The following is a 25,097-nucleotide window of genomic DNA, read 5'->3' as shown; positions in this document are numbered from 1 at the left end:
GTCATTAGAGTGAGATTAGAATTATTATAGCAAGATAAAAGAGAGTCATGAAAAGCTTTATCGTAATTGTCACACCTGGATTTAAGCCACACTTCTGAACTAAGTTTTTTTCATTTAATTTTGAGAAAAATATCTGAGGTGGAAACAACTTCACATAGAACTTCACTAAGTTAAACATGTAAACATATTTCCTACAAGTTCATATAGACCTTTGCAGCTATAAAATGAGAATACTCCTTCCAACACTCTTAGTGCCAAAAATATTTTTAAAGTTTTTTTGATTCTTTTTAGTTATAATGACTTGAACAGAAGACTGCACTGAAGAGCCATCTACTACACTCCTGGAAATGGAAAAAAGAACACATTGACACCGGTGTGTCAGACCTACCATACTTGCTCCGGACACTGCGAGAGGGCTGTACAAGCAATGATCACACGCACGGCACAGCGGACACACCAGGAACCGCGGTGTTGGCCGTCGAATGGCGCTAGCTGCGCAGCATTTGTGCACCGCCGCCGTCAGTGTCAGCCAGTTTGCCGTGGCATACGGAGCTCCATCGCAGTCTTTAACACTGGTAGCATGCCGCGACAGCGTGGACGTGAACCGTATGTGCAGTTGACGGACTTTGGGCGAGGGCGTATAGTGGGCATGCGGGAGGCCGGGTGGACGTACCGCCGAATTGCTCAACATGTGGGGCGTGAGGTCTCCACAGTACATCGATGTTGTCGCCAGTGGTCGGCGGAAGGTGCACGTGCCCGTCGACCTGGGACCGGACCGCAGCGACGCACGGATGCACGCCAAGACCGTAGGATCTTACGCAGTGCCGTAGGGGACCGCACCGCCACTTCCCAGCAAATTAGGGACACTGTTGCTCCTGGGGTATCGGCGAGGACCATTTGCAACCGTCTCCATGAAGCTGGGCTACGGTCCCGCACACCGTTAGGCCGTCTTCCGCTCACGCCCCAACATCGTGCAGCCCGCCTCCAGTGGTGTCGCGACAGGCGTGAATGGAGGGACGAATGGAGACGTGTCGTCTTCAGCGATGAGAGTCGCTTCTGCCTTGGTGCCAATGATGGTCGTATGCGTGTTTGGCGCCGTGCAGGTGAGCGCCACAATCAGGACTGCATACGACCGAGGCACACAGGGCCAACACCCGGCATCATGGTGTGGGGAGCGATCTCCTACACTGGCCGTACACCACTGGTGATCGTCGAGGGGACACTGAATAGTGCATGGTACATCCAAACCGTCATCGAACCCATCGTTCTACCATTCCTAGACCGGCAAGGGAACTTGCTGTTCCAACAGGACAATGCACGTCTGCATGTATCCCATGCCACCCAACGTGCTCTAGAAGGTGTAAGTTAACTACCCTGGCCAGCAAGATCTCCAGATCTGTCCCCCATTGAGCATGTTTGGGACTGGATGAAGCGTCGTCTCATGCGGTCTGCACGTCCAGCACGAACGCTGGTCCAACTGAGGCGCCAGGTGGAAATGGCATGGCAAGCCGTTCCACAGGACTACATCCAGCATCTCTACGATCGTCTCCATGGGAGAATAGCAGCCTGCATTGCTGCGAAAGGTGGATATACACTGTACTAGTGCCGACATTGTGCATGCTCTGTTGCCTGTGTCTATGTGCCTGTGGTTCTGTCAGTGTGATCATGTGATGTATCTGACCCCAGGAATGTGTCAATAAAGTTTCCCCTTCCTGGGACAATGAATTCACGGTGTTCTTATTTCAATTTCCAGGAGTGTATTGTCACATTTCATCTTACCCACCCTAAACACACAACTATTGCTGGTTACTGTGCTCACATGGGAAGAATTTCACCTCTTGGTAACAAATGCCTGTATACAACCTCTAGGGGGCATACCCTGGGCAACACTATAACATGGCACAGTTATAAAAAGTCAACACAACTACACTACAACTGTGATCAGACACACTAACATCTCCCAATCCATAAAAAGGCAAATAGAGCAAACACGTGATTTTAACATGATGAGACTGAATGTACATCACTTCAACATAGAGGATTATATGAGGGCAAAGGAAGAAACTTCTGAAAAAAAATTTTACCAGAGAAAGAGTAAGCATTACATTCTTGAAGAGATTAACTGACTGATGATACAATCATTCAACTCAAAATACCAGGATTTACTAAATTTGGCTACACTGGCCATGACAAACATGGTATGGTCACTAGGTGAAAAATGAACTAGGGAATTTAGACACAAATATGACACTAGCAGGACATGCAATTGATATAAAAGTGGGAGAGCTGATGCTTTATAGAGTCTATACACCTCCATCACAAAAATGGCCCATAGATATTTGAACCAAAGCTAACCATACAGCACATAAACACCAGTTATTTTAAGTCTCGACACTCCAGATGGGTCCACCTGAGGTCCACAGCTGAAGTCATTGGACTGAATGACGGGGCACAAAGTCAGGACCTACATCTCCTGTTTGACACCAAGTACACAACGATCTTCAAATCAAAGGCGTAAAGCATAATGTCAACATCTGACATCACTTTGTCACATGCAGAGCAACAGGCACACTTGTGCATTCTACAATAGGTGTACTCGAGGTGTTCCCATGGAGAAAGCACTTCCTGGTAATTGTAGAGGCTGGACTATCAATCTTAATCATAAAATGCACCCCAATCCCATGCTAAAACTGGAGGAAAGCTGACTGGAATAAATGTCAATCCTACATCGAGAATACAATAAATAACCGAATAACTACAAAATATTCACAAACCTGATACATAAAATGGCCCTAAAAGATATTCCTCATGGGTTGAGGAAAGAATACACTCCCTGCTGAATGACAGGGGGTGAAACACTAATGGTGCAATTTAAGATGAGCAGAGACTGCAGAACAATTGGTCAATACCATGAACAAAGAATGCAAGAGCAGATGGAAGGAGGCAACAGAAAGTCTAGATTTTACCCATTCCAACAGGAAGAGCTGGGGCCTACGGCAGAAATTAGGCAGTGCCAAGGCACCTCACAGGTCATCTCTTGCTCCTAGTCCATGTGATATTGTGACTGCCCTGAAACATATCTCCAAAATGCAACTAAAGAAACCTGAAAAGAAAGAGATTTTCAGAAACTTGAACATTACTTAAAAATCCAGCCAATGTGGATATGTGAATGAAATGGAAAGACAAGAGATTACCTACGCCTCGAAGCTAATGGAGACAGGAAAAGCAGCCTGATCTGATGAGATATTACCAGAATTCTTGAAAGAACTGGGAATTTTAGGAAGGAGGATGTTGGCCAAACTCTGCCCTGATTAGACTGGGTACACTCCCTAAGATCTGGAAAGAAGCCGGAGTCATTGAAATTCTGAAACCTGGAGTAACTAGAAATAACGTTAATAAATTCAGACTGATACCCCTGCTATGTAACTACTTATGAACTATTTGAAGGAATTTTAATGACTAGATTAACGTCATACATCAAGGCCAATCTTTCTGCATACCAAAGCAGGAAGAAACTTGCAATTAAGTGCTGTCTCTCACAATCTATACTGAGAAAGGTTTCCAAAATAAGATTAAAACTGCCCTTGTCCTTTTAGATCTTACATCAGCCTATGATATACATTTATAGACTTACAAGTTACTCAAATACAAGTTAAGAGAAGAGCGTCATTCTGAATAATGGCCTGTTACAGGATTTGGCACTAGCACCCTTTCTTTTTAATCTATATTTTGCTGACATGCCAGACACCAACTGCATATGCTGAGGACCTGACCATCGCTTGTCACAGGAAATGACCTCAGCAAAATACTGAAAGCAGACCTGTAAGAACTGAACACCTACTACTCCACGTGATCTGTTATGCTGTCCAATCGAAACTGGCTGGAAGGATCTGGGGTTGTAGAACAAGCACATCGAGGACTTCAGTGTGACTGAATACTGTTTGCCAGTCTGGATGAGGAGCGCACACACAGTTAAAGTGGATGTGCCACTGATGGTGACAATGTGGATAATTTCTGGAACACTCAGGGCCACCCCATGTGCCTAGCTCCCTGCCCTGGCAAAAATAGAGCCCCCTCAAATTAGGTGATCCAGTTAGCTAGAAGAGCATACAGAAAAATCCAAGACAACCCGGAGCTCCCTATATACCACGACATAGTACCTACAAACAGACTTAAATCCAAGACACATTTATCGAAAATTGATAAAGAACTGAAAGGCTTTGACTCGAAGGTAGTGTGGAAAGAATCATGGGCTGTAAGTGGACATAAGAACGTAATAAGAACCATAATTTGGTGGACGGCCTCAACAAGTAGACCAACAGATTCAACCTCTCCAGGAAACTGTGGAAAACTTTGAAACATGCCAAACAAGTGTAGGTAGATGCAAACAATTGATGAACAAGTTGGACCTATCGAAAGTCCTGAATGTGGGTGTGGTGAAATCCAATAAACTGACCATGTACCTGTATTTGAAGTGCATGGTTATGAAGGCAAATGAAGGACATACACAGGTACTCCCCTCAGCACAAGAATATCTGTAATATTGTATAGCATTGAAAAGAATATATGTAAAGAGTGTTATAATTCAGGATAGAGCTGTAAGAACATTATAGTTAATGCATTATGTGATGATTGCCTTTGTAAAAGCTGGGCAAGTGGCACCTCCAATCCACTGTCCACATATCAAGGACACAAACCATTTCTCAAGCATCTCACCCCATTACTACACAGATCCCTGCTTATCATTGTCTGCAACACCTCTGTTTACAACATCATCATCCTTGCACATGATTTTGTCATTGTCAAGCACTACTTCTCCCTTGAAAGAGATAAGTTTCCCACACAAGCTGTTTTTCAGTCTCATTTTGCTTTTATTTTGCATGCTACACTATTTCAGCTTCGCAGCCATTCTCAAGCAACTACACATGCCAGGAAGTACAGAACAACCTCTGGTTATTCACTAGAAGAAAATCAGATTACAAACAGAATAAAAAGAGCATTTACAATATTTAACTCTGTCTTTAAGAATAATGATGGGGATCTGTACATTATATTACTTCATTTTATGATTGTAAACTGTACTGTTACATAACAGTGTGTTATTGGAATAACTTATATTTTGATAGTATCCTTTATGATCCTTGTACGCACAATAAAGAGAAAATAATTCTTCTTTCCTTACCTTCCTAACATTCATGTTAATATCCTAGATAACATAGATCACACATAGAGTCTACATGTCCATACAAGTTGTTTGTCATGTTATGTGTCTGCACGTAGTTCTGTGCACACAATAGTAAACAACTTAGTTGTGCATTATTTTTTGCATGGAACAAAATATCATGGCTACAGCTCTCAAGCCTAATAATGTGGTAAACCATTTTATTATATGACATTTTAAACTATTACATACTTGCTGTTTTTACCTGCACTTACATACTGTTTAATTTTTATTTCACTTTATTGTATATCAGGCCAACCATAGACTGGCCATGAAATTATGTCACTGTAATCCAAAATGTAAGTTATTAATGCTTTAAAAATTGAAAGTGCCCTTTTTATTCTGTTTTTAATATGATTTTATTGCAGTGACTATAAGCAATGGTTAATTTGTGGTTTGTATTCTGTGTTTTCTAATATGTATTGATTTACTTGAGAATGGCTATTAAGCTGAAACGTAGTATACAAAGTCAAAACAAACTGGAAAACAGTCAATTCAGCAAACATATTCCTTTTAAAAAAACCTATCACTGCTGTGGAGGTTGTTGCAATTAAACTATCTCTCCAAATACCCTGCAAACACCAAGTCCACCACCTCACTCACTCATTCCTTAAACACCCAATCCAATACAACATTATCCACAACTACTACTTAGTCAGGTCGAAGATATACAAACATAACTGCAGTACCACTATGGACATTCATATGACACCTCATAAGGCAACCTGTTTAAGGGCCTCTACATTACACAAAACCTTCCTAGCCACTCAAGAACCTCTGGTCTCATTCAGATTCACTCATGATACTGTCACGGACTGGATACAGGGTCAGTACACTATCCTCATTCCTCCACAACCTCAACATGTTCCTCCTATAGGCTTCATTTACTCCCCCTTAACCTTGCGTACCACCTTTGTGGATGATGACCACCTCCCTGTTAGTTCCATAAAAACATCTGTTCATACCAGGTTCACCCACAATTAATGGTACCCTTCTTTTGATATGGTCAATTTTGATAGCCACCATCAACAGTACCCTCTTTTGGGCAGTTATCATCCTTCAAACCCTTTATCTTCCTGGCTTTAATCTCCTCTAGTCCCTGTCACACACTCACCTCCATCCCCATCCCTAACCTCCCACTTGGTCCGTTTAAACTGAAGTCATATTTTCCCGTTCTGTCCCTTTAAACTAAAGTCACATTTTCCCCTGTTCTATCTCCCTGTATCCCCCCACTGCCACTCAAAACTTCACCTCAAAATACCAACACTTATTCCTGTGCCAGGATTGCTCACCTGTGCTCTATTCCTATCCCAGTCTCATGCAGCCTCTTCTTCTTAGCCATCAACCACACTTCACTCCCTGACACCAGCTGCCTATGTTTTGTATTAGTTTGCTCCTCTACTAACACAAAGAATTCACGCTTTTTACCATAAGTAAATTTACCCCCCCCCCCCCCCCCCAACAGCTGTACAATAATATAGTTAATTTAGTTTAGTGGTTGCAATGTAACATTATTCTTTACTATTCTTTTTTCATTCATGCTTCTTTTGATATCAATTACGCATGCACTTGAGCAAAAGTATATATTTGCTGCCAGATCATTTCTACTTATCACAAAATGAATTAATATTTTTTTAGCTCTCTCTTATTCTGGTAGGTGTTGTTTTGAGTGAACATAAGTCAGGTATGTGTACACAAGTTATCTGATTTCATTCAAAATACATGGCGAGTTCTTAAAATATTTGTGTTGTCTGCAGTATTTTGAGTATTACACTTTAACATTATCTATGTTTGAAAAATACCTAGGATCCTTGAAAAATAACAATTACAGCTCAGCAGCAAAGATCCCACATAGGAGGAGAAGAAGCAATTTCTTAAATATTATAACTGCCTCTATTCGGCCCTCAACCCTGACCAACGTAATATCGAACTACTTCTCGATGGTTGTCAAGCTCTAATGTACTAGTCTTTACTACTTCATTTATTTCAGTCATCCCCTCTTTAGTTTTATGTACTGACCCTTTACTTGCTGCACTCAATATGTCCAGCAAACTAAGATGCTCCAAATTCCACATTGTTGCTCACAGCCTTAACTATTCAATGTGCCACAATCTCCGAGTTTTCATTGTCTGCTTCCACTTCACCAAAATCTTGTTCAACAGTCTTCCAATCTATACTTCAATTTAAATGATCACTTATCTATCCCAACAGTCAGGTTTTTTTTTCAAATCATTTACTTCAGCTCCTATCTGCTAATTCATGCTAACCATAAGTTGTTCATGTTACTCATTTGTTACTGCTATTGTTCCAATGAGTGGATGCTCAAAGACCAGAGTCTCACTGTCCTAAACTATTGTCATGGTTAACATTTGGAATTTTTTTACAGTGGATTTCTTTGAGGAAAACTTTCTGAGAATGTTTGTTTGCAGCACAGCCTTTTATGCTAGTGACACTTGGACTGTGGGAAAATCTGAACATAATGGAATTAAAGCATTTGAGTTGTGATGCTACAGAAGAATGATGAAAATTAGGTGGACTGATAAGATAAGAAATGAGGTTCTCCACAGAATCAGCAAGGAAAGGAGTATATGGGGAACAATGACAAGAAAAAGGTCAGACTGATAGGACATCTGCTAAGACATCTGGGAATAACTTCCATGGTACTAGAGTGCATTGCAGAGGGTAAAAACTGTAGAGGAAGACAGAAGCTGGAATACATCCAACAAATAATTAATAATATAGGTTGCAGTTGTTACTGTGAGACAAAACAGTGGCAACAGAAAAAATTTATGAGACGCTGCATCAAACAAGTCAGAAAACATGTGGGATGGTGAAATTATTAATATTTAAACATAACCAACCAAATCATCCAAAACACTTACAGTATCAGCTAAATGTAAACACTACAAAGTAAATACTTCCCAAAAGACTGCTAAAATTTGAATTTTCACTTGTTGCACTACCAGCACCACGAATATACTCAACATCAAGTGCAGCTGAAGCAGCCCTATACCTAGTCCATGGACAATCATCCACCTAACAATGTAAATGGGCAGACCCACCATTTATGCCCTTTGTAATCAGCTCACCACAGCCTTTGGCATCAGGTGCGGCGATAGGAGTGGTGATAGAAGCAGTAGTAACTTCTGCCCTTGAAAGCTACAGGTTGCAGCATGCGAGATCATCTGATAATACCGCTTTAACAGACGAGTCACCTTCTTCTCAGCCATTGAAACTGGATAATATTAAGAAGCAAGCCCCTTCCTGGCCAAGAAAGAGCCCTCTGTAAAGCGACCTACAACAGCTACTGTAAGCTCAATGTCCTCTCGGTGTTGCATACAACACTTGCAAGCTAGGGGCTGCAGTCATTTCAATTTCTTTGGGACAGGTGTTCTATAAGCATACTCCATCAACTGAAGGAAGATGGTATCAATCTTGGAGTCTTTCTGGACACATGCCAAATCCTGTCCCCTCCTAATGAAAAATTTTGACATACGCCAATTCCTTTTCCTCAAATTCCTTCTTATTATTATCTGATCCAATTAATATCTTCTTGCAATGGCAGCTTTTATTTCATCTTCAATTTGCTTTCAGCAGAGATTTTTCTATATTCATAACTGAATTATAATTTCCTTAGTTTGAGACACTGTCTACAACGGTTGCTACATATATTTTTTTCCAATTAGAATTTCCTGAGGTTATTTAATATATTTCCACTAATTTTGCAGTCACAGAGCAAAGCTAGCACTTCTCCCTTCTTAAATTTCTATGGCTCTTCTGCATACATTATGTTTTTAATCATTAACAAAAAAAAATCTCCTCCCCCCCCCCACTCTTTCCCTCCTCCTTTCACACCCTCCTCTCTCAACGCCCTCCCCCGCCTTTTTAGTGTCACTGGAAGCACTTTTCTTCCATGCCCGAAAGGAAATAATTTGACATAGACTTGATAACACATTGTTCACAGTCTGTTACTAATATGAAATTGGCTATCACACAGTTCATTCCCCCTCCTTTCTACAAATGTCAATATCTTTGCCACCTTAAAGTACTCTAGTATTTTTAGGAAAGTCCTGTTATGTTGGTATCATTGGTGAGGGGCCAGTTCTTTATTTTGGGCAATGTCTTTTTTTCAGTAAGTTGCAAGTCTGTATACAGAGTCATCTGCCCCTGTCCACTTCAATCTTCTATCGGTGTCAGACCAAAGATTTTCAGAATGTGTGTGTGTGTGTGTGATTTTTTTTAACCAAACCAGGTAGTGGTTGGCACCCAGGGTTACCTACTTGCCAAGCATAGAGTTTCAGGTCGGGCTGTTCATACCCATAATTTAAAAATCACTCACATGAATTAAACTCTGCTTATGGAAGCAGAAATTTTGTCCCCTCTGAGAGGAATCAATACTAGAAAACAATCAGACTGAGGCCATGTATCAAAGCACAGTTCATTTCAGTTTCTATTGTTCAGTGAATGAAAGACTATAATCACCAAGAAATCAGTCAGTTAAAAAAGAAAGAAAGAAAGAAAGAAAGAAAGAAAGAAAGAAATCCTCTCAGAAAAACTGCTTGTACTTCAAAGTGATCTCTCCCCCTCCACCACGGGACACGGGCAAACTCTCTTTAGTATATCCCTCATTACTGCATTTTCCCACATAGTATGTAAAGTCAAACGGCAACCATGATGCCATTTACAAAATTTTACCTGACTGTGAATCACAGTTATGAGTAGTTAATCTTAGTTTTTTATTGAGATTTCTTGAATTAATTACTTCGCAAGGTCATAAGAACATTTAGATTTCCATACACACATTTCACTACTGTGGTACGAGGTCCACTGGTAAAATATAAATGAAAAATATTCTCACCTAAACTGCGCATTTTGATTAAAAATACAGATCTTGATGAGATATTTCCTCATATTCAAAGTTCGCTGCCAGGCCATTAAGAGTGCTGCTGTTCTGTGCTTTCACAACTCCCACAATATGCTGAAGTTAAGCCACTGTTTAAGAAGGGAGATAAAAAAAATAGCATCAAATTTCCGTCCAATTACACTTTTGCCAGCATTCTCAAAAATTTTAGAAAAAGTAATGCACAATCGGCTTTATAACCACCTTATCTCAAATAACATACTGTCAAAGTCGCAGTTCAGATTTCTAAAGGGTTCTGATATTGAGAAGGCTATCTACACTTACAGTGAAAATGTGCTTAATTCATTAGACAAAAAATTGCAGGCAACTGGTATATTTTGTGATCTGTCAAAGGCATTTGACTGTGTAAATCACAATATCCTTTTAAGTAAATTAGAATATTATGGTGTAAGAGGAAATGCTGCAAAATGGTTCAAATCTTATATCTCTGGCAGGAAACAAAGGGTGTTATTAGGAAAGAGGCATGTATCAAGCTATCAGGCATCATCCAACTGGGAACTAATTACATGTGGGGTCCCACAAGGATCCATTTTAGGGCCCTTACTTTTTCTTGTGTATATCAATGACCTTTCATCAGTAACATTATCAGATGCCAAGTTCGTGTTGTTTGCCTATGATACAAACATTTGCAATAAATAGCAAATCAAGTGTAGTCTTAGAAAGATCAGCTAATAAAATATTTGTGGACATTAATCACTGGTTCCTAGCCAATTCTTTGTCACTAAACTTTGAAAAAACACACTACATGCAGTTCTGAACTTGTAAGGGGTGTCCCACGAGTATATTCCTAACACACTATGACAAGCAGATAGAAGAAGTGGACAGTGTTAAATTCTTGGGCTTACAGCATCTTAACAAATCTCTATTTGCAATGCGAATTGTGTCAGACATAGGGGATATAAAAATGAAAAAGCTGGCATACTATGCTTACTTTCATTCCTTAATGTCATATGGGATTATTTTTTGGGGTAATTCATCAAGCCAAGCTAAAGTTTTCCAGGCACAAAAACGTGCAGTAAGAGTTATATGTGGTGTGAACTCAAGAACATCCTGCAGAGGCCTGTTTAGGGAACTAGGGATACTAACTACTGCTTCCCAATATATTTATTCCTTAATGTTTGTTTCAGTTGTAAATATTTGTCGTGTATTATTGTTTTTCTGACATGTTCCACACCCTGGAGGACCTCCTCATTATGGATCAATTGGAATGAAAGTAAATCAAATCTAATCTAATCTAATCTAAACAACTCTCAGTTGCAGTGGTCAAACACTAACAATGCCAACAAATTTGAATGCCCTAAGCAGGGATGGACAATGTAAAAACGGGAGGGACAATGTAAAAACAAGGTGTTTTAACATGCATTTAATGCAGTTGAGACTAGGACTTCCAAAGTGGATGTTTGACCATTGAAACTTTTGCCATTTAAGAGTTCTGGGAGGGTGAAAACACAGAACACCAAAAAATAAGCAGTGCAAGACCCATGTTATGGAAGGAGGACCTAAGAACTCAGCTATGTTTTCAGTCTAGTGCCTGTGCCTGCCAATCTCTCCAGTATATGGTGAGTATCTACCTTCATTTCTTGTATTCCAACCAGAACATTCCAATGTAATATGAAATTTAATTGCATGTCTGGCACTGAACTTTGGTATAAGAAAATATGGTACGAAAACACTTATTTTCAATCAAAATATGCAATTTAGATGACAATGTTCTTCATTTATAATTTATGGATGGGCCTCGTAGCCCAGTAGTAAAGTGCGTGTCTGGAAACCAAAAGGTTCTTGTGACTTTGCAGAGTAATTTATTCAAGAAATCTAAAACACAGATTAACTTCTCGTAGCTCACGTTCACAGTCATGTAAAATTTTGTAATCATCATGGTTGCCTTTTGACTGTAAGATTATTTCTTTGTAAAACCTAATATTGCAGTTTTGATTATGTGGCCATTATCACATCAAAATAATTGCACCATAGCACATGCCAGAATCTAAAAATTATATGACATGACACAAAGTGGGTTTATCACATTGTGTTCCTGATTATGACTTCTTGTGTGTCTTGCACTCTCTGAACTGCATTGTGAATATGCTGCTCATACTATGATTTATTTTTGCATTCACCCATTACATTGTGTGGAGTAACTGATTCCTTTTTTGTTTTAGTTTCATATAAAACAAAAGCTTGTTTCACTGCATAGTGTCCTGCACGTTCATGTGCATTTGTTTCTGCTTTTGAATCTATGTGTAAACTGCTCAGTTTAAATCATTGTTAAGTATACCCATTTTCAGTACATCCTCACTTTTAATGGAGAACACCATGTTAGCAGTTTTTGAAGAACTGGTATTCAACTTTATTACATCTCGTCCTGGAATGAGTGTGTATTTCAGTGTTGAATGGTTTGCCTGCCACTTGTCTTAGTGACTAAGGCAGTTTTCTTTGCAAATGCTAAAAATGCACCAATAATTACACAAATATGTTCACACACACAGATACTATAAACAATAGATGTTAGTAGAAATAAATGTACTGCTACCATCCTCCCACTCCAATGAAAATTTAGAAGCAAATAATAAACACACTAACACTTTCATCATTGGAGCCATTAGTGAATTCTATATAGCCTGAATATCCTAAGCGCAATAACATTCAGTGCAGTGGAAGTGCTTTTACACTATACTACACCATATCATGTACAAATATACACACAAATGTATAATATTTTGGCAGTACAATACGAGGGCTATCCAGAAAGTAGGGAACGTTTCCGTCTGACGCCGCTACGCATGCGCCGATCGCGTATATTTTTGGTATGTGGATGCTCAGCAACTCAGTCAGCATCCATCTGTGACAATGGGAACGTCTCAGCGCATTTGGTTTTTTCGATATTCGAATTTGAAATGTGCGCTGCAATTGAAAATCCCGCCAGTTGTGAGGTGCGGACTGTGATACGGTTTTTGTTGGCAAGAAACCTAAAACCTATAGAAATTTATCATGAATTGTGCGAAGTGTACGGAAACAATGTAATGAGTGAATGTTCCATCCGGAAATGGTGCATTTCCTTTAAAAATGGCCAAACCAACATTCATGGTGAAGAGAAGAGTGGACGCCCGAGTATTGTGACTGACGATCTTGCCACTAAAGTTGATGAAACGATTCGTGAAAACCGTCACTTCTCAATAACGGAGCTTTTGCTTTCTTTTCCACAAGTTTCATGGACTTTGTTGTTTGAAATAGTAACTAAAAAGTTAGCTACCACAAATTTTGTGCACGATGGGTGCCCAAAATGCTTACAGAGCACCATAAAGAACAGCAAATAGGGGCAACGTTGACATTTCTGCAGGCCTACCACAAACATGGTGATTCTTTACTGGATCGAATCGTGACCGGTGACGAGACGTGGGTGAATCACGTCAATTGAGATACAAAATTACAGTACATGGAGTGGAGGCACACAAGGTCCCCCCAAAAACCAAGAAAATGTTTGCAAACCTTGTCAGCAAGGAAGTTGATAGGGACAGTGTTCTGGGATAGGCAAAGTGTGCTCCTAACTGATTTTCTCGAACGTGGAGCAACCATAAATTCTGCCCAGTACTGTCAAACTTTGCACAGCTTTAGAAGAGCAGTTCAAAACAAACGCTGAGGAAATCTGACGTCCAAAATCTTGTTTTTGCATGACAATGCCCAACTTCATTTGGCAAACCACACTAAAGAACTCATTAATTCATTCAAATGGGAAATTTTCCCTCATCCGCCCTACAGCCCCGATCTCCCACCAAGCGACTTCCACTGGTTTCCCAAGATGAAGAACTGGCTTGCAATGCAGCGCTGTATTTCAAATCTTGTCCACCGGTATGATACGTGCCTCACTGAGTTTGGTGACTGTGGAAAAGTAGTATGTCAGTCGCTCTTTCAGATGTATATAATAAAATGTATATCTTGTGCTTAGTTTTTTTTTTAATACCAAAATGTTCCCTACTTTCTGAATAGCCCTTGTAGTACCTGACAAAATCACTACATACTTTGTCTCTGATACAAAAAAGGATAATCACTGGCAAGAAGCAACACCATTCAAAGCAGAAATATATGCTCATTGCATGACAAGATGTAATAAAGTTGAATGCCAATTCTGTCAGAAGTCACTACGATTGAGTTCTTCACCAAATGCAAGAAAGTATGAAAAACGGATGTGAACAAAAATAAAGTAAGATGCAGCAATATACTCTCAAGACATTTAAATCAAGCAGATCAGGCATGAAATAGTACACATGAATAAATGTCCACAGAATACTATGTGATGAACCCAGCTTCTGTTTTATATGAAACAAAAACAAATAATGAATCATTTACTCCTCCCAATACTGTGGAAGTGAGCAAAACTTAAGCTTAATATGAGCAACATATCCAAAATGCAGTTCAAACGGTGCACAACACACATGAAGCTGTAATCTAAAACAGAATTCTAAGAAACCAGCTTCTTTTTTTAACAAAGCCAATTCAAATATGGAAGACTTTAAACTACCCAATATGAAACTCAGATGACAGATTGATGAACTCTAAGCACTCCATGTGGCCTGACAGTGAAATGAGCTTGTGTTACAAGAAGTCCCTACAGGAGTTTCGCCCTGCTAGGTAGGAATAGGACACTTTGCGGCTGCAAGGTGAGTAAACATGCAAGGAGACAGTGTTGTTCAGTGTTGGCAACTATGCATATTGTACAAATCGTTTGCTATTGGATAGATAAAAAATCTACTCACCAAGCAGTAGCAGAACACTCATATAAACGGTATTACATATGCAAGCTTTTGAAGCCAGTGGCGCCTTCTTCCAGCAGAAGCGTTAAAGGGGAAGGAAGAGGGCTGAAGGAAAAGGACTGGTAAGGTTTAAGAAAAAGGGTAGAGTTCAGAAAAGTCAGCCAGAACCCTCAGTCAGGGGACACTTACCGGATGGGATGAGAAGGAAAAATTGATTAATTTTGTTGCTATATTAGAACATTTGTTATGTTGGAAATGAAGCACAGCAGTAGTTCATATAGATTGGTAGCAGCTCCAATGAATTCCAACTTCTACCAAAAAGTACTGACTGGACTCAGGGGCAAAGTTGTAGTAGCCAAACGATAAATCGAATATTTATTAGCATGTAACATCTTTAGTGTCTGACTGACTTTCACTCCAAGTCTTTTTTATGTCAAATGGTGTACCAATAAGTCATTCACAAGACAGTGAGGCAGTTAATAAACCATTAAAAGTGGAATCTTATTTAGGAAGTGGGCAAAAATTCACATATGTAGTGTGTTGATATTGCAGGAAAATTGAACTGTCCTCCATCAACATTAAATACAATAATGAGCAAACAAAAAATAGTTGAAGCAGCATATCTGAATAGAGGAAATGGCAAAAAAAACAAGTGCAGAACGGTCAGTTTCCAGAACTCGAAAACATTCTATTGAAGTGGATAAAACCACCTCGTACTTTGATATTTCATTTAACGGTACAGTGGTTTGGGCTAAAACAATATATTTAGCATAAAAGGTAGGGGCTCATAAATCTCATAGTATCCAATGGCTGGATCAAAAGGTTCAAGAACTGGCATAATTTGGTGTATAAATGTGTTCCAGAAATGGTTGGAAGCATAAACATTGAGACTATTCAGTCATGCAAAAATAGTCTTCCATCAATCACAAAAAGGTTCAGCCCCAAAAATGATTTAATGCAAATGAAATAGACTTTTTTTTTTTTTGCCCGACAAAACTTTGACAGTGTAGTATGTAGTACAGAGAAGCTATCTGTCTTATTATGTTGTAGTGAAAGGAGAACAGAAAAGTTGGTACCACCAATAATTCGAAAGCTGAAGAGCCCACAATGCATTAAAAATGTGTGGACATTTCCAAGTAAATACACATTTAATGTGAAAGCATGGGTAACAAAACCTATATTTAAACAATTCTTGCCTGCCTGGGAGGCAAAGTTGAGTGTTAGGAAAAGGAAAATCATCCAGTTTATTGACCAGTTGGTTGATTTGTGGAGCACTCAACATCGTTGTTGTTGTTGATGTCTTCAGTCCTGAGACTGGTTTGATGCAGCTCTCCATGCTACTCTATCCTGTGCAAGCTTCTTCATCTCCCAGTACTTACTGTAACCTACATCCTTCTGAATCTGCTTAGTGTATTCATCTCTTGGTCTCCCTCTATGATTTTTACCCTCCACGCTGCCCTCCAATGCTAAATTTGTGATCCCTTGATAGCTCAGAACATGTCCTACCAACCGGTCCCTTCTTCTTGTCAAGTTGTGCCACAAACTCCTCTCCTCCCCAATTCTATTCAACACCTCCTCATTAGTTATGTGATCTACCCATCTAATCTTCAGCATCGTTCTGTAGCACCACATTTCGAAAGCTTCTATTCTCTTCTTGTCCAAACTATTATTCGTCCATGTTTCACTTCCATACATGGCTACACTCCATACGAATACTTTCAGAAATGACTTCCTGACATTTAAATCTATACTCGATGTTAACAAATTTCTCTTCTTCAGAAACGCTTTCCTTGCCATTGCCAGTCTACATTTTATATCCTCTCTACTTCAACCATCATCAGTTATTTTGCTCCCCAAATAGCAAAACTCCTTTACTACTTTAAGTGTCTCATTTCCTAACCTAATTCCCTCAGCATCACCCGACTTAATTCGACTACATTCCATTATCTTCGTTTTCCTTTTGTTGATGTTCATCTTATATCCTCCCTTCAAGACACTGTCCATTCCATTCAACTGCTCCTCCAAGTCCTTTGCTGTCTCTGACAGAATTACAATGTCATCGGCGAACCTCTATGTTTTTATTTCTTCTCCATGGACTTTAATACCTACTCCGAATTTTTCTTTTATTTCCTTTACTGCTTGCTCCATATACAGATTGAATAACATCGGGGACAGGCTACAACCCTGTCTCACTCCCTTCCCAACCACTGCTTCCCTTTCATGCCTCTCGACTCCTGTAACTGCCATCTGGTTTCTGTACAAATTGTAAATAGCTTTTCGCTCCCTGTATTTTATCCCTGCCACCTTTAGAATTTGAAAGAGAGTATTCCAGTCAACATTGTCAAAAGCTTTCTCTAAGTCTACAAATGCTAGAAACGTAGGTTTGACTTTCCTTAATCTATTTTCTAAGATAAGTTGTAGGGTCAGTATTGCCTCACATGTTCCAACATTTCTGCGGAATCCAAACTGATCTTTGCCGAGGTCGGCTTCTACCAGTTTTTCCATTCGCCTGTAAAGAATTTGTGTTAGTATTTTGCAACTGTGACTTATTAAACTGATAGTTCGGTAATTTTCACATCTGTCAACACCTGCTTTCTTTGGGATTGGAATTATTATATTCTTCTTGAAGTCTGAGTGTACTTCACTTGTCTCATACATCTTGCTCACCAGATGATAGAGTTCTGTCAGGGCTGGCTCTCCCAAGGCTATCAGTAGTTCTAATGGAATGTTTTATATTCCCGGGGCCTTGTTTCGACTTAGGTCTTCCAGTGCTCTGTTAAACTCTTCACGCAGTATAATAATTCCCATTTCATCTTCATCTACAGCCTCTTCCATTTCCATAATATTGTCCTCAAGTACATCAACCTTGTATAGACCATCTATATACTGCTTCCACCTTTCTGCTTTCCCTTCTTCGCTTAGAACTGGGTTTCCATCTGAGCTCTTGATATTCATACAAGTGGCTCTCTTTTCTCCAAAGGTCTCTTTAATTTTCCTGTAGGCAGTATCTATCTTACCCCTAGTGAGATAAGCCTCTACATCCTTACATTTGTCCTCCAGCCATCCCTGCTTAGCCATTTTGCACTTCCTGTCGATCTCATTTTTGAGACGTTTGTATTCCTTTTTGCCTGCTTCATTTACTGCGTTTTTATATTTTCTCCTTTCATCAATTAAAATCAATATTTCTTCTGTTACCCAAGGATTTCTACTAGCCCTCATATTTTTACCTACTTGATCCTCTGCTGTCTTCACTACTTCATCCCTCAGAGCTACCCATTCTTTTTCTACTATATTTCTTTCCCCCATTCCTGTCAATTGTTCCCTTATACTCTCCTCGTACAACCTCTGGTTTAGTCAGTTTATCGAGGTCCCATCTCCTTAAATTCCCACCTTTTTGCAGTTTCTTCAGTTTTAATCTATATCTGCCCCTGGAAATGTCTTACAACTTAAAACCTGGTTCCTAAATCTCTGTCTTACCATTATATAATCTATCTGATACCTTCTAGTATCTCCAGGATTCTTCCATGTATACAACCTTCTTTTATGATTCTTGAACCAAGTGTTAGCTATGATTAAGTTATGCTCTGTGCAAAATTCTACCAGGCGGCTTCCTCTTTCATTTCTCTCCCCCAACTCTCGAATTCAAGTCACCCATGACTATTAAATTTTCGTCTCCCTTCACTACCTGAATAATTTCTTTTATCTTCATCATCTGCAGAGCTAGTTGGCATATAAACTTGTACTACTGTAGTAGGCGTGGGCTTCGTGTCTATCTTGGCCACAATAATGCGTTCACTATGCTGTTTGTAGTAGCTTACCCGCATTCCTATTTTTTTAATTCATTATTAAACCTACTCCTGCATTACCCCTATTTGATTTTGTATTTATAACCCTGTATTCACCTGACCAAAAGTCTTGTTCCTCCTGCCACCGAACTTCACTAATTCCCACTATATTTAACTTCAATCTATCCATTTCTCTTTTTAAATTTTCTAACCTACCTGCCCGATTAAGGGATCTGACATTCCATGCTCCGATCCGTAGAAAGCCAGTTTTCTTTCTCCTGATAACGACGTCCTCCTGAGTAGTCCCTGCCCAGAGATCCGAATGAGGGACTATTTTACCTCCGGAATATTATACCTAAGAGGACACCATCATCATTTCACCATACAGTAAAGCTGCATGCCCTCGGGAAAAATTACGGCTGTAGTTTCCCCTTGCTTTCAGCCGTTCGCAGTACCAGCACAGCAAGGCCGTTTTGGTTAGTGTTACAAGGCCAGATCAGTCAATCATCCAGACTGTTGCCCCTACAACTACTGAAAAGGCTGCTGCCCCTCTTCAGGAACCACACATTTGTCTGGCCTCTCAACAGATACCCCTCCGTTGTGGTTGCACCTATGGTACAGCCATCTGTATCGCTGAGGCACGCTAGCCTCCCCACCAATGGCAAGGTCCATGGTTCATGGGGGTAGGCCTCAACATCATCAGGGTTTATTGACCAGGATGTAGCACATGCCCAAGATATATAGTATATATATACTGTGAATGTGGTTTTTCCTCCCACCTGTAGAAGCACTTTTAGCCATTCAACCAAGGCATTACAAAAAGCCTGAAACAAAATTACAGGAAGATTCTTCATACTAGAATGAGGAAGGTAACAATCTCAGTCACTATGCTTCTAAGAAGTGCCTGCGATTCCATGCAAGAAAGCATAATCTTAGAATGCTTCAAGATGGCTGCCTTTCATTAGATACTTACAGAAGACATCACACCACACAACAAAGAAACTGCAGCTGGGCAGTAGCAGCAAATAATGGAGCAAGAAGAAAGCAATGACCTACATTAACTTTAATGCTTATGTTGAATACGATGATGGTTTTACCAGCTGTCAGTCCAAGACAACTGATGAAGTCTTGAAGGAACAGATGGCAGAGAAAGAAGAAGAAAGTGGAGAAGAGGATGAAACAGAACCTTTGCCCCATCATACAATATCAAAATCTACTGAAGCAATGGACACAGTTAAGCATTAAGTCAACAAAGAAGTGATGAATGTATTAGCTAAGATAAACAATACAATATTAAAATTAGAACAAAAGAAACAGTCAATGATTCATATGTTTCTCAAACCTCTGTGAAGACAGGACTATGTACCGTATTTACTGTATTATAGTGTAGTGACGCTAAGCTGTACAATTGACATACTGATAGTTTGGTAAACTGATATCCTGTATTCAGTTACTAGTAATGGTTCACAAACAGAGAGGCACTAAATGAATGATATTTGTTTGTATTAACATGTGTAACAAAAATTGCAATTTCAGTTATTTTTATTTTATTTTTAACTGACTTGCAATGACAATTATCCAGTGTTTTGCGTTGCTATAATCAGATTTACAGGTTATGTCACATTAAAGAATGATAACTTATGTTGAAGTTTTTTACTCTTCTAATTTTGGGAAATGTGTTGCAGTAGTGTTCTAATATTCAAATAATCACCTTAGAGAGTTATTACAAAATAGGTTAACGTAGTATTTTAAACCAAATTTCCACTGTGAATTTATAATTCATTTGATGTAAAATGAGAATCCTGCCTCCTAATATTGCATCAAATTAGAGCATAATTTTAAGTAATTCAATCCGTCTTCCACAAATTCATTCTAATGCAATAGTTTCATAGAATCCAGTTGATAAGCATTGAGACAAAAATTTTACATTGTGGTTGTAATACACCTTTGACAGCTGCTGCCTCTTGAAGCTAAAATTATACAGATTTTATTTTAGTTTGATTAACCTATCAGCAGGTACGAATTATATGCCACATAGAAAAGTACATAGAATTATAATGTACAGATAAACACAACATATACATCCATAAAGCAGGTGATTATTGAGGTATTGTCAATACTAGAAATACTGATGAAGCATTACTGATGGTCCCAAAAATATTCTCAGTACTGATGACTGACGTTATTCAGTTCTTTGCTGAGCTTTGTGAAATTGCCACAGGGCACTGATGTATACTGTTTATAGTGCATTCAAAATTAGTTGCAACTTTTGATGTTTGGCTGACTGGAGGGGGATGTGACGCTGTTGCCCACCTAACACCAATGACCAGCCGGCTTTCCCTACCACGCTGCCAGTGATTTGGCTGGTAATGCACCACTGTTGCCACATCATGACTAAACAGTACCATGTGGTGTCACGCATTAGATGCATCAACATTTGTCAGCTCTCATAGCAAAGTTGTATTTTCTGGCGTTGAATTGTTCTGTAGTTGTCAGGTATTGTGAACAAGCATTTTGTGTTGACATTGCATTAATAAATTGTAGTACATCTGAATACAAGATTTGCAATAAAAATGTCTTCCAAGAACACATTCACCAGCTGGGAAGATAACATTCTGCTACAAAACATTCCTTGGAATCCAACAACAGTAATGGACAAAATGCCGTACAACTCTGTTGTGATGCACAGAGCTCCAACAATGTAGTAAACGAAAGCAGATATTTTGCTCTGGGTGCAAAGAAATGTTCCACGAGATGAAGTTTAACTTACCATGTATAAGGCGAAGTTAATGGAAAATTTTAGTGTTGTACAACCAAATCTTCACGCTATCATGTTGATGAACTGGCCTGACAGTAAAGGACATTGTTTAATCAGGCTTCATCTGTATAATACTCATTTAAATCCGACGAGTATATGGGCCTAGGTGAAAAGTAAAGTGGCTAAAAACAGCAAGAAGTTTATATTCACTGGGATTCAAATACTGATGAAAGAAGCCACTGCAAATGTTACACCACAGGACTGGTATTGTCAGCCATAATGCAAAGAAGGTAGTTGTGGGGACATTGATTCATGGAGGACTGTCACAAGTTTGAAGGAATATGTAACTTCTCCTGTTGCCACATTAAAATCTGCTTCTCTTGTTAAAACACAGAAGAGTTTAGAAATATTCATCTCAGTAACACTGTAATGCAGTTGAAATTGTGACAGAATCTTGAAATAGTGTATTATTAAACTAACAAATGAGTACAAGTAAGGTTAATAGTTTATGAAACAGTAAATTCTCAGTATAAAAATTAATGTGTAATATCTTCACTTATATTGTTACAAAAACCACAGCAGTTCTTGTTTCACCATTGTGCTCAATAATTACGTTATTTGATTGAAAAGATATGTGGTCACTTGAATAACACTGTAGATATGAAAATGCTGGATACTAATTATGTGGCAAAAGTCTCATGATCACTAGCATTTACCAAAATCTCGTTTTGATATCTCAAAACATTTATGAGATACGTAGCATTTATGAATATTTCATTCTAGTTTTTTTCACTGACGCATGACTTCATGTCAGAGCACTTTATGTACATTCCATTTCCTCAAGGTTGGAAACAGACAGCGATATCCTGGCAAGTGTAAAGTGTAATTCAATATATTATCAACATTTCATACATAGCAACATGTAACCTAACAGGCATCAAACACAAATTCATAGTGACACCTATTTTTCACTGCAAACCAAGAACTTCTTGAAGTAATTTACCTACTACTGAAATATTGCAATAACTATGACCATTAATGAAATGATAGTGTTGGAATTATGTAATACATTTATATCGGATATGAGAAAGTTCCAGAACATCGTTCTAGAATAAGTTATATCGAGTATGTTCGAGAAGTATCGATTGTGGTGACAGCTATGTTTGTGTATATATGTGTGAGTGATGAGGCGCAATAGTCAGTCTTCGTGCGTCTATTGTAAAGTTAACATGTGTATATTTTAATAAAGTATTTTATAAGTAAAAGTGTGAACATGAATAAAACCATGGTAGCAGAGCGTGGTTGTTGAAAAGAAAAGTAGAAGTTAAATATTATATTGTGGCTGTCGTGTGTTATTCAGAAAGTTCGACATGGCTGATATAACTATTCCTGTATTTGATGGCGAGGACTATGGGAACTGGAAGCAGCGGATAATCATGTACCTAAAAATGAAGAAATGCCATACAGTGACTACGAGGGCAAAAGTGAGTTCAGACAACAAAACGTGGGATGAAGAGGACTTGAAGGCTATCAACTATATTTATGGTGCAATCACAAATAAGCAACTAGAATTCGTGAGTGACAGAGAAAGTGCTTTCGAGATCATGAAGAAATTTGATGAATTATATTCGAAAGAGTCTACAGCCCTTCAAATATTATGCAGAAACAAGTTGGACAAATTGAGGTTAAGTGATTACAGTGATACGGGGACATTTTTCAGTGCATTTGAAAAAACTGTAAATGAGCTGAAATCTGCAGGCGCTAAAGTAACGGAAAAGGAGAAGTTAAATTATATGCTGCGAACGTTACCAGAGTCAATGAGCTATATTGGGGACTTAGTGGACGTCTTGAAGGAAGAGGACCAGACAGTTGAATACGTTAAAAGTAAGATTCAATTATTGAATGCAAAAACTGGAAATGAAGAGGTAAAATCAAATGCATTTCACACAGAAAGAAAATTGAATTCAAGAAATCAGGAGCAAGTATGTTATCGATGCGGCAAAGAAGGTCACTTCAAACGTGATTGTAACCAGGGAAGAACAAGTAACAGAGGCACATGGCATCGTGGAGTACATTTTCAAAGCAGCGACAGAGGTAATGGAAATATGCAACGTGGAGGCTATAGCAATGTACAGCGTGGAAATTACGGCAACATGCAGCGTGGAGGTTATGGCAGCAGGCAACGTGGTCGAGGAGAGCAGCATGGTTTTAGCAGCGGTCGGTATCACAGCAAGCAAGGTTACCATCAGAGTGATCATGGTATGAGTAGTTTTATAACAGAGGTTAATTCTATGATAGGTCAAAATAAAACAGTAGAGTCAAGTAACAACAATCAAATTCAAATCAATTGGTTATTAGACAGTGGCTGTACTGATCATGTTATTAATAATGAGGAATATTTTTCTAAGAGTATAACTTTAAAACAACCTATAAATGTAAAAATTGCTGATGGAAAAATTTTGCAAGCTACTAAAGTTGGTAATGTAATTAGTAATTTTCCTGTCTATGATCAAATGGTTCCAATTAATATGCGAAATGTTTTCTTTGTAAAAGACATAGACAAAAACTTGATCAGTTATGCTAAAATTACAGATAATCACAAAATTGTATCGGTAGGGAATAATGCTAAAATTTTTGATAAAGCTAATGGATTGATTGCGATTGCATGGAAAGAGGGTCGGTTGTATAAAATGAGTAGTACTATTAATAAAGGAGAAGTTAATGTTATGAGTAAAGACAATAATATGACAGCAAAGGAAAAATGGCACCACATTTTGGGACATGTTAATTTCAATTATCTAAATACTTTATGTAAACATCAATTGTTAGATGGGGTTCCTTCAGAACTAGAACCAGAATTTATGAAATGTAAAATCTGTATCAAAAACAAAATGCATAATGTTCCTTTTAAAAATAATAGAACCAAAGCAAAAGAAATCTTAGAAATTGTTCACACAGATCTAAATGGGCCTCACTCAACTACTGGAATGCATGGGGAAAGATATTTTCTTTCTTTCATTGATAATTACAGTAAGGCAGCTCGTGTTTACACCATAAAATCTAAAGATCAAGTATACAAATGTTTTGTAGAGTATATTAATGAAGTTGAGAATCTCACTGGGAAAACTGTTAAAAAGATAAGATGTGACAATGGGAAGGAATATTTAAATGAAAATGTCTATGAATTTGTGAAACAAAGAGGAATTGTATTGAACGCTTGTCCACCTTATGTGCATGAGCTTAATGGTACTGCTGAAAAGTATAACAGATCCATCATGGACATGTCACAGTGTCTGCTAGCCGAAGCGCGAGTAGACACGAGATTTTGGCCTGAAGTGGTTTGTGCAGCAGCGTACCTCAAAAACAGAACTCTAGCTAATACCATTGAAAAGAAAACTCCTTATGAGATATTACTGGGGAAAAGACCTAATGTTAATCATTTGAAGTTGTATGGGAGTAGAGTTTTTGTAAGAGTACCTGAGCAACTGAGAAAGTCGAAATGGGATAGGAAAGCCGATTTGGGGGTTTTAATGGGTTATTGTGAAGTAGGCTACAGAGTGCTAATAAATAATAAGATAGTTGTTGCTCGACATGTGGACATTGTTGAAAGTGGTGTTAAATGTATTGGGTTTAAAGATTATGATTCAGTAAGTGAATATTC

At 38.8% G+C, this 25,097-nt stretch overlaps 1 protein-coding gene across 2 annotated transcripts in view; it reads right to left on the bottom strand.

The window, feature by feature from the left end:
• Positions 1 to 25,097, bottom strand: part of LOC126186750 (protein SDA1 homolog) — a 200,755-nt gene that overhangs the window by 64,068 nt on the left and 111,590 nt on the right. The window lies entirely within an intron of this gene.

Source organism: Schistocerca cancellata, chromosome 1 (assembly GCF_023864275.1).
Source record: "Schistocerca cancellata isolate TAMUIC-IGC-003103 chromosome 1, iqSchCanc2.1, whole genome shotgun sequence".
In the NCBI taxonomy this organism is placed as follows: domain Eukaryota; kingdom Metazoa; phylum Arthropoda; class Insecta; order Orthoptera; family Acrididae; genus Schistocerca; species Schistocerca cancellata.
Note: the sequence above shows the minus strand (reverse complement) of the source record. Positions and strands in the feature narration are given on the sequence as shown.